Here is a 10,990-nt window from a genome sequence, read left to right as displayed (position 1 = left end):
GGTGGGTCGAGGGATGCTTCATCTGCCTCCATCCACCAACGATCTATCCGTCACCCAATCCATCCATCACCTAATTTACCTTCATTCACATTCGATCCATCCATCATTCATGGATGAATTAGGTGGATTGGATGATAAGTCGGGTGAAATAAAATATATAAATACAATTTTGTACTTTCATAAATAAAATAAAGAATTGAAAAAAAAGTGATTAATTAGTTAAAACCATACATCTTTGTAATACTTACTCTTTTTTACTACATTAAAACACATATCAATTCCTAACATTGCAAAAATTATTAAAAAAGATATATATGTTTATATTTACATATATAAAGTTAACGGGTGGATGGATGGGTTGGGTGATGAGTTGGTTGTCTCATCACCCGAATCCGACCCGATTCGTCACCTGACTCATCCATCATCCATCCGTCACCCGCTTAAGTTTGGGTTTTTATCCATATAAGTAATGAACTAATGTTTTTTTAATAACTAATCGAACCTACGACCACGTATTTTCAATATTATATATCAATATATGTCATTAGTTTATTCCTTATCGTCTCACAATTGTAGGTATGATAAGTCATCGATAATTCATTTTTTATTTGGCTTAAAGATAAAATTAACACAAAAACTAATCTTATCAGAAAACTAATATTCGGTAAGTGTTTATGACATAATATGAAATGTGATGCATAAACGAATGACTTGATAGTGACTCAATAATAAGGTAATAACTCAATACTACTTAAAAAATGACCTCATTTTTTGAATATAAATAGTATTTGGTCATCCCAACCCAAATTCAGCCAACATGAAAAAGGATCTAAATTGGAATTGGCCAAATATGTACGGAATCAATGTTATCCTAATCCAATTGAACCAAACTCAACCGAACCGTGATCAACTCGACCCAAAATCATCCGACCTCAAACTAACCCGTTCAAACCTTTTTGGTACCCGATACAAATTAATCCGAATCGAATATAAATCGATCTCGAACCGAGGCTGGTTAAATGGGTAACCTTAACCCGAACAAGCCCAACTCGAATAGACTCAACCCGATGTGGGTCAATCTAAACTCCATCCTGTTACCTAAATTGACATCCCTAACTCCATCGTATGAAAGTATTATCGTCTAAAACTTAAAATTTTTGCCTTAGCAAATAAATTACTTATAGAACTACATATTCTTAAATTTTTACCAATAATAAGAAAGTAGTAATGGTTTGAATAAAATACTCCTATTTTAAATCACAAGATTTACAAAAGGAATATTCTGTTGTAATAATGTGAACAAAACGAGATATAGCATGTGTTCACTGCTTAGCTACCTGAATTCTGATTAAGACCTGATCCCGAACTACTCGCTGGCCAGATTTGAAGAAGGAAAGTGTAGAGGTACTTCTTCGTACTCTATTGAAAACAATAATGAGTACTCCGTTGTTGAGAGTTAAAGAGTTAGATACCATGCCTGGTTGCACCAAACTAATATAAAAACACATTAAAAAATAATTTTGGCACACTTATTATAAGAGCATATATTTTAATGATCTTCTCACATAAAAGTGTGTCAAAATTAATTTTAGGTGTGCCTAAATCATCCCCCTTAATTACATCATCCCTCTTTTTCTTACCATATAAATATTAAAAATAAAATGTTTAAAAAATTACCTAATTGCACCAAAATATACTTCGTAGTAGTATTAGAATATAGTTTTAGATTTTAAAATATAAACTAGTTATTGGTTTGGCCGTCCTAGTATTGTCTCGATTATTGTATGTATTTTGAATATACTGATTTTGTATTGATTTTATTTTACATATTAAAATTAGGTAGATAGTTTTTGAGATTAATGCTCCCTCGGCTCAGGTTTTATTAAATGCAACACTTTGACCAATACAGTGTTTTATGCGGTTGTTTTAAAATTATTAAAATATTATGTAAGTGGGAGTGAGTGAATATTTTATATGTAAAAGTAACAGATGCGTGTGATTGAATTAATTTAAAAGAAAAAAGTGCGTGTGTGGTATGAGTGGGGAGCATGTGATCAGAGAAATATAATAAAATAGTGATTAATATTTTCATTTAAAAAAGTGTTCAATTTTTTTTTAAAAAAAAGCCCTTTATAAAAAGTGTTGCAACTTTTATAAAAATACAGAGGATGTATTTAAAACAAAAAAAAAAAAAATTATTTCGCTAACTAATTCTATCCATTTAACATTGTATTCTTATTAAGTATAGTGCAGACAAAATTTGAAAGAAATAAATTACCTTTCTCAGTATTTAAATGGTGAATAAAATAAAACATGAAATCTAATCTATATTATAAGCCAAGACTCAAGATGAGAGATTGTGGAGTCCCCTGAAATTACCTTAGTACCCCTCTTGACTTATTGCATTGCAATAGTATAATAAGGGTAAAAAAAAATAGTGGAAAAATTGAAAAGAATAGTTCCACTTTTACTCATTCGATCGACTCAAAACAATCCCATCTTACCTATAGGATGAGTAGGTGATGCTGATTTTTTTTTATTTTTTTTTTGTTATTAAAAAAAGAACTAATTGAAAGGTGACACGTGACAAGTCAACTTCTTCAACCGGTTACCAACTTAATAAACCGGTCAAGGGATCGTTTAGAGAAAATTGGGGTTCAAGGTGGGATTTTTCTAGATTTCGCAAAAGTGATATAGATTGTTTTTAGCAGAATGAGCAAAAGTAGGATTATTATTTTCAATTTTTCTTTATTTTTTTTGTCTAGTTTTATACACAACATTGCACTATTACTATCTTGGTGCATAAAATGCAATAAACCTTCCTTGACTCAATCTCATAAAAATGATTGAATAAATACTAGCTAACTACTACTTGACTCAACACTATTAAATTATATGGGTGGGAAATATCATGAATCATGCTCAATAATTCTAACTTTAACCCCTTTTAATAAATATAAGTCTTACTTAAAAAATTCATGCCTTCTTCATACTCAATAATAATTGATACTAACATGATTCAATTACTTTCAACATGTATCACAACATTATCATTACTTCAACTAGTTCACATGCTTACATATAAGACATGAATAATCAAATAAACATTCAAGCATCATAATAACCTATCATGATACTAATCTCATACTTTTTACACAATATAAACTTCTAATATGATTTTACGCGTAATTAAACCAATCCTACGTGCATATATACCTTGAATAGTGCCTCAAATTGGCCACACTCACTAAAAGTCACCTGGCAGATTAAAGTCTTCTACCATAAAGGATGATAAAACATAATTAATCTCTTGTTAACACAAATTTTCAGCAACATACAAACATTCTAAACCTCTCCAAAATATTGAAATTTTGGTTTAAAACCCTTGAATCACTTTCTTTAAGTGAGTTATTAAAACCCTAAAGTAAAAACACAATTTCAATGCTTATACAAAAATTCAAGCATACTTTTTAAGTTTTAAACCTTTTGAATAAATATGAAAATTTCATTAAAACCATTATATAATTCTCTTTCTATAGGTAAGCAATCCCTATTCATCAAAACTCAAAAGTAGTGCTTATATAAAAATTTCAGCAATATAATTTCAATAAAAACTCATTAAAACTTCATAAAAACATAATCTTTAATCTCGATTTATCATTAAAGTCATTGGATCTACAAAACCCCCAAATTTATTTCAAATAAAACCCTAAAAATCAATACTTTAACAATTTAAAACCATAACTTATAAACAATATGAAAATTAAACCATATATGAAATCTAAAATTATAATTACCATACCATGAAAGCTTTATGTAAACTAATTAATCATATGTTAAACTAGTAAATCAAAACCATATACAAAACAAAAAAATATGCTCTAATATATATATAATGACCAGGTTACAATGAGAACCTCTCCTATAATGGGAACTAGGAACTCATTTCAACCATCAGATTAAAACAAAGTGGATGGCTGCGATTGTGTTATGATTAAATCAGAAAATTAGCCAAAAAAGAAAAAAACTTGTGTTTCTCTCTCCTCTTTCTCGCTGACAACATTTTCTCTCTCCTCTAGCGTTTTTCAAGATTTCTCACCTCAATCATCAGCTCAAAAGTCATGAATTTTGCTATAATTTAAACACTTCTTCAATAATTTGCTGAACTAATTGCACAATTTCTCAACTATAGAGGTAATTATTGTAAATTTGGTATAATTCGATTTTTAGGGTTAAATTTTTTTATTCTACGTTTATCGGATAATATATCCTATCAATTTGGAGCATTCATTTGTAATTTCGTTAACAATTTGTTTTGCTTCATTAAAGCTAATGATCTGTATTCTCCATTAAAGGGAATTTCGAGCTTTTTCGAGCTTTTGATACTCCATTGAAGCAGCTTCTGAGGTAAGATGTTTTATGTCTTTTTTTAAATAGCTGAATTAAATTTCAATTTTAATATTTCTTGTTTTTCTTCAATTTTAAATCAAATTGCAATTCAATTTGATTAAGATGTGTTAAAGTAAACTAAAATTGTGCAAAAGTAAACTATATATCTCTTAAAGTATAATAGATATTTTGATGCTCACCAAATGTTTGACAAAATGCTACAATGTAGCATACTTCGAATAATTTAGAAATAGCATTATTTGAGTGAAGGATTTTGAATAGTGTGAAATTTGACACATTTGAGCTACAAATAAGTTAAAATAATTCTTTGTTCCCCAACTCACTCTTAATCTGTTGTTTTGATCAAATAATTCTATGCTAAATTATATTTTCTTGATGGAAGGGGCATATATAAGAAGAATCATGCTGTTTTGAGGGCATATAGAAGAACTGCCAAGTTGTGAGTTAGTGAAAACAATTTGTGTTTCTCAATAATAATTCACTACTCAAAGAAGCATCAGTTTCACCAACTGGTAAATCTTTATTCATTTTACTAATTTGTTCTTCTTTGTGTCTTGATAAAATCTGAAATTTTTTTATAATATTTGACGTTTCCTACATTATATGGTAATGGCTTGATTATTCTAATATGCTTGGTGAGTGCTATACTAACCCTGACTTGGAGGAAATAATAGAGAAGGGGGGAAGATAAATGCTTGTGGGTTGTTGTGTGCTGGTATTGTGGTATGGTGTAGGTTTTGTTAGGGCTAGGATGTAGGATAAGCTGACAGCAAGATTGAGGAGAGGAGAGTGTGAAGTGTAAACTTGTAGCAATTAGCTGATATGGCTATTGTACACCAGTCAATCACTAGCTAGAAGTCAGGTGAGGTCAAGAAAGTGGGGAGCAGCGATGGCTGCGGCTCCACGTTATTGGCTCACAGTGGCTTCCAAATGTGGCTGGCAAAAAATAGTGGTAGAATGCAATGTAATTGCTATGGTTATGCAGAAATTGGGAAGGTTGCAGGCACTTTCCAAATTTTCATCCTCTACAATGATATTATAAGAATTGGTCTTTCTTTCTCCTTTATTCCAAGTGAAATGTGGTCATTGTTAGTTGAATAAATCGTGAATTGTTGCCCTTAGAGCCTATTAGCTCAAATGTTAGAGCACTATGCAAATGCATAGACGGTGCAGGTTCGATTCCCACATAGGTTGTCTCTAAATGTAACTAAAAAAAACTCAAAAGTAAATCGAAATATCTCAAAAGTAAATCTTAAGAGATCAAAAGTAGAACACTCTAAAGTTATTAAGATACCTCAAAAAGTAAATCAAAATGACTAAAAAGTAAATCAAATAAGCTCTATTGTATATGAACAATTATTTGGCTTTGAAAGCCCCGTTTCATCATATATATATATAAACTATACATAATTATTTGGCTGGGGAGAATCAAAATGCTGCAGAGAATAGGGTACAAGAAGATGACAGGGAACTATAGGCAACTATTTGGTGCAAGAACAAACAACCAAAACAAAATCATTTTGTGTGGAAAGCCTGCAGAGGTAGCCTTGCCGTGAAAGAGCTGTTGTTTTATCGCCATATGTTGCTCCCGATGATGTGTGTGGTGGGTGTGGGGTAGAGGTTGAGTCTGTTAACCACGTATTCTTTGATTGCCATATTGCAAGAAAGGTATGGTCCTGCAACAAATTTGTTCAGCTTCTAGATGATGCACCATTTACCTCTTTCAAGGTAAGGCTCTTGTGGCTTGTAGTAAAATTGACAAGGATAATTTGGGGCGTTTGCTAGCAATGGCGTGGGCCATCTGGCTGTGTAGAAACAAAGCTCTCTTTGAGCACACTGAGCTTGATCCGGTTCTGAATGCCAGCAACTTTGTGAATCTGCAATGGAGTACAAATCATATACTCGCAAGGTGTTTGATAGAACTCCCAACCAAAATAACTCAAAAGTAAATCAAATCAACCCTACCTTCCGGACAAGTGTGCAATCTGTGTATAGCCCTTTTCCTATGTCGCTTAATGTCTCTTCATGAACTATAAGGTAAGATTCTTCGTCATCCTTATTACGTCCAGAAGTGTTTCTCAATTCCCGAGTTTGACTGTCAATAAACAGATGATTTCTAAAATCCATCTGAGCACGGCCATGCATTTTCACTGTCTCGCTCTTCGAGAGGCCTTGTAAACAACAAAGACATGTTCCCTACTGTTAATAGGGGGACATTCCCAGTCTTGTACTTGTAAGCTTCTCTTACTAAGAGGACCTAGTCGCCTGAGTGTTGCCGTTATAATCCCCAGTTACGGCAGACGTTTGACAACATCAAAACGGCTAGTACTCAAACAAGAGAACTTGCAATACTCATGGTCGAGGAAAATGGTTCCGATAGCTATAATGAGAAATGTACTTATGACGATTTGATGTCTCTTAAAGTATTCTCATAGGTCTATCCGGTACAGTTCTAAATTAGTACCCGTGCAAATGATTTACGACTATCATGTCCTTGTAGCACAAGAAACAGTGCTATAAATCATACTACACACTAATCTCAAGCTGTCATTAATCGTCCATCGTTTAAATGACCTCGATTAGGGATTATTTTTGATTGAATATTCAATGTTCACTTAACAGGTGTTCCTTTATCCAAGACATGGTCTTGATACCCTGTTTTGAATATTCTCATGAATCGAATGTACTCATTATTTAATTCTAAACCACAATTAAATAGATATGGAGTAATCATAAATTTGCATAAAATTTAATTGCTCCAATAATGAATGGTTCACCATAGTGTTTTACATTAAGACATCCAGTTTTAATTAAAACATCTATACAGGGAAATCAAAGCCAATTTCCAATGTGCTTGATTCCCATTGCCTCAACGTGCTTGTTATGCTTCACTTGAGGCAAAGGTTTAGTCAGAGGATCGGCTACATTGTCGTCCGTACCGATCTTACAAATTCTAATTTCACCCTCGGATTTCCATTCCCTTATCATGTGAAATCGCCGCTTGACATGTTTAACCTTCTGATGTTCCCTTGGCTCTCTGGCCTGAGCAATAGCCCCATTGTTGTCACAATAGAGATCTATTGGACCCTTTATTGAGGGTACAACACCAAGTTCACCAATGAACTTGCGAATCCAAACTGCCTCCTTAGCTGCTTCCGAAGCTGCCAAGTATTCGACTTCAGTTGTAGAATCTGCAGTGGTGCTTTGCTTAGCACTCTTCCAACTAAACGCTCCTCCATTAAGGCAGAAAACGTACCCCTACTGCGACTTGGATTCGTCTCTGTCAGTCTGGAAGCTTGCGTCAGTGTAACCTTCAACAACCAACTCATTACATCCACCATAGACCAGGAATTTATCCTTGTTCCTTTTCAGGTACTTCAGGATATTCTTGGCCGCAGTCCAACGCGCCTTTCCTGGGTCTGATTGGTATCGGCTCGTAGCACTCAAGGCATACGATACATCCGGCCTAGTACATATCATGGCATACATGATCGATCCAAGAAGCGAAGCATATGGAATCTGACTCATTCTCTCTCGCTCATTAGGTGTTTGAGGACACTGTTTCTTGCTGAGAGTTATGCCGTGGGACATGGGTAGGTGCCCTCTTTTGGCCCCTTCCATGTTGAATCGTGCCAGTATCTTATCAATAGAAGTGATTTGGCTCAATCCAATCATTTTCTTAGATCTATCTCTATAGATCTTGATCCCTAATATGTACTGTGCCTCTCCCAAGTCCTTCATTGAAAAACACTTTCCCAACCAGCCCTTTACGGACTCTAACAGTTTTGTGTTGTTTCCAATGAGTAATATGTCATCGACATATAGGACTAGGAATGCGATGTCACTCCCACTGACCTTCTTGTAAACACAAGACTCATCTGGATTCTTGACGAAGCCAGCGAAGCCAAACTTGCTGATAGCTTCATCGAATCACAGATTCCAACTTCTGCTCGCTTCCTTCAGTCCATAAATGGACTTCTTAAGCTTGCATACCTTTCCAGCATTGCTTGGATCAATAAAACCTTCCGGCTGTGTCATGTACACAGTTTCTTCCAAAATCCCATTTAGGAAGGCGGTTTTGACATCCATTTGCCATATTTCATAATCGTAATAGGCAGCAATTGCTAGGATGATCCGGACGGACTTAAGCATTGCAACTGGAGAAAAGGTTTCATCATAATCAACTCCGTGAATTTTCCTGTAACCTTTTGCTACCAGTCTAGCTTTGTATACAGATACATTTCCATCTTTGTCTGTTTTCAATTTGAAAATCCATTTGCAACCGATAGGTATGTAACCTTCTGGCAAATTAACTAAGTCTCAGACTTGATTTTCAGACATGGAGTCCATCTCGGATTGCATGGCTTCTTGCCATTTAGCAGAGTCGGGGCTCGTCATAGCTTGCTTGTATGTCGCTGGCTCATCACCATCCATGACTAGGATGTCTTGATCCTCGGTTAAGATAATACCAAGGTATCTGTCTGGTTGAGATCTTGGCCGTTGCGACCTACGCAGGGTAATAGGTTGAGCGTTTACATTGTCGTTTTGACTCTGACCAATCTCATTAGTTGCTTCCAAAGCACTTTGATTTTCAGTTTTGTCAGGTTGACTTTGTTGCTCGACCTCTCGAACTTCGTCGAGTTCGATTTTCCTCCCACTCGTCATTTTGGAAAGGTGTTCCTTCTCCAAAAAGACACCATCACGAGCACATTCGGTGGCGTTTATCTTCATGTTTGAGAGTGACCTAGTCAAGTCAAACACGAGTCCATCATAGTTGCCATTGTCACTCTTGGTGACTCTTACGTTGACAACATCCTCCAATGATTTGAGGAAAATGTCCGAAAAATAGAAGGAGAGCTTTTCCTTCCAATCTTCCGGGATGGAATTGACCATTAGATGTGAGACCCTCTTGCGGTCGGAAGACCACTTGTCATGAGCCTCATCGCTCATGATGCCTTTAGAGAAGAAGCTTGGAATGGGAGTATCAAGAGTGTACTCCAAGGAACAACTACAAAGAGTTTTCCTGAGTTCCTCCTCCCATTCCTTGAAGTTGACCAAGTTAAGGCTAAAAGCCAACTTGTCGGGGAGTTCCAGGCACATAGAGTTGTTGTTTGAGTTACTTGCAGACATGATTTCTACAATTGAAAGAATTTGAGATGAAAAACCATTCATAATCCAATAAGTTTGAAATCTAAAGCGTTCATGCAATTTTCAATCTTATTGAGCATTTTATCCACGCATTAACATTTGTCCCTTTTTAGGCGAGAATAAAATGATTCTGAGATCCCAAAAATCAGAAAGTGATTAAGCATGCTTTGGCTTGTCTTAACACTTAATATTCTAGGGTAAGCACTCTAATTGTTAATAGCTCCAAGCTACTCTCGGTTCGATAAAATGTCGCATCTAATGTATATCCTTCGCTCATTCCTTAATTCTCCTTCCTTCATTCTCCTTCCTGGATTCTCCTTCCTTAATTCTCCTTCCTTCATTCTCCTTCCTTCATTCTGGATTTCTCATTCTCCTCTCCTTCGCTCTCTTTCTCTTCTCCTTCCCCTATTCCCCCTGTTTCTCTGAATCTCCCTAACCTCTTTGAATCTCTTTCTCTTCTTCTTCCCCTTCTGTTTCTCCTTCCCCTTATTTCTCGTCTTTCTCGCCTCCTTCTTCTCTCATCTTCTTTCCCCTCCTTCTCACACCGACGTTGAACAACATCAACATCAACATCAACAACGGCCGAATTCGACCATCATCAACATCAATATAACGGGTGGTTTTATTAGGCCAAATTCGACCATTAAAAGCCTAGATCTAGACTTTTCATGGCCGAATTTGGCCTTGTTAAACCGTTTTCGTGGTGAAATACGGAGCCCATTTCAATTTAAGGTATGTTTTTTCCTGAATTTTTCGTTTTTCTGAGTATTTGTTCTTTGTTTTTTTTTTTTTTTTTTTTTTTTAACACTCTGAGTTGTGTGTGCGTGTGTGATGTGTGGGCTGGTGGTGGGTGGAGATGTGTGAATTTTTGGGTGGTTTCGTGGGGTTTGGAGGCGTGGGTTAGGGTTAGGGTTTTGGTGGTTTCGTGTTGGTCGTGGTGGGTTAGGGGTGGGTTTACGGTGGTACTATTCTGGTGGGTGGGGGTGGTGGGTTAAGGGGTGGAAGGGGAGTGGGGTTATATATGGTTAGGGTAGGTGTTTGAGGGTAAGGGTGGGTATTTCAGGAATTCGGGTCGGGGTGGGTGGTTCTGGGTGGGTTTTCATGAATGGGTTGGTGGCGAAAGTGGGGCGGTTTTGGTGGTGGGTGCTGGCGATGGGAGTGGCTGTGGGGGTTATTTTGGTGTGGCTAGGGTGGTTTTGGTGAGGTGGAGGCGATGGTGGGGTTGGTCACTTGGTTGGGTTTCGTGGGTTGTGGGTAGTGGTGGTTAGAGGGGTTTTGGCGGTGGTGGTCTGAGGTTGAGGGTAGAGGGGTGGGCTGGTGGGTGGCCAGTTTGGGGTGGTTTTTTTTTTTATTTTTTTTATTTATTAACTATTTCGATGGATTTGGCAACAGTTAACCGTTGCCAACTCAAGCAATTGGCAACGGTTAACCG

Source organism: Chenopodium quinoa, unplaced genomic scaffold (assembly GCF_001683475.1).
Source record: "Chenopodium quinoa cultivar QQ74 unplaced genomic scaffold, ASM168347v1, whole genome shotgun sequence".
NCBI lineage: Eukaryota > Viridiplantae > Streptophyta > Magnoliopsida > Caryophyllales > Amaranthaceae > Chenopodium > Chenopodium quinoa.
Note: the sequence above shows the minus strand (reverse complement) of the source record.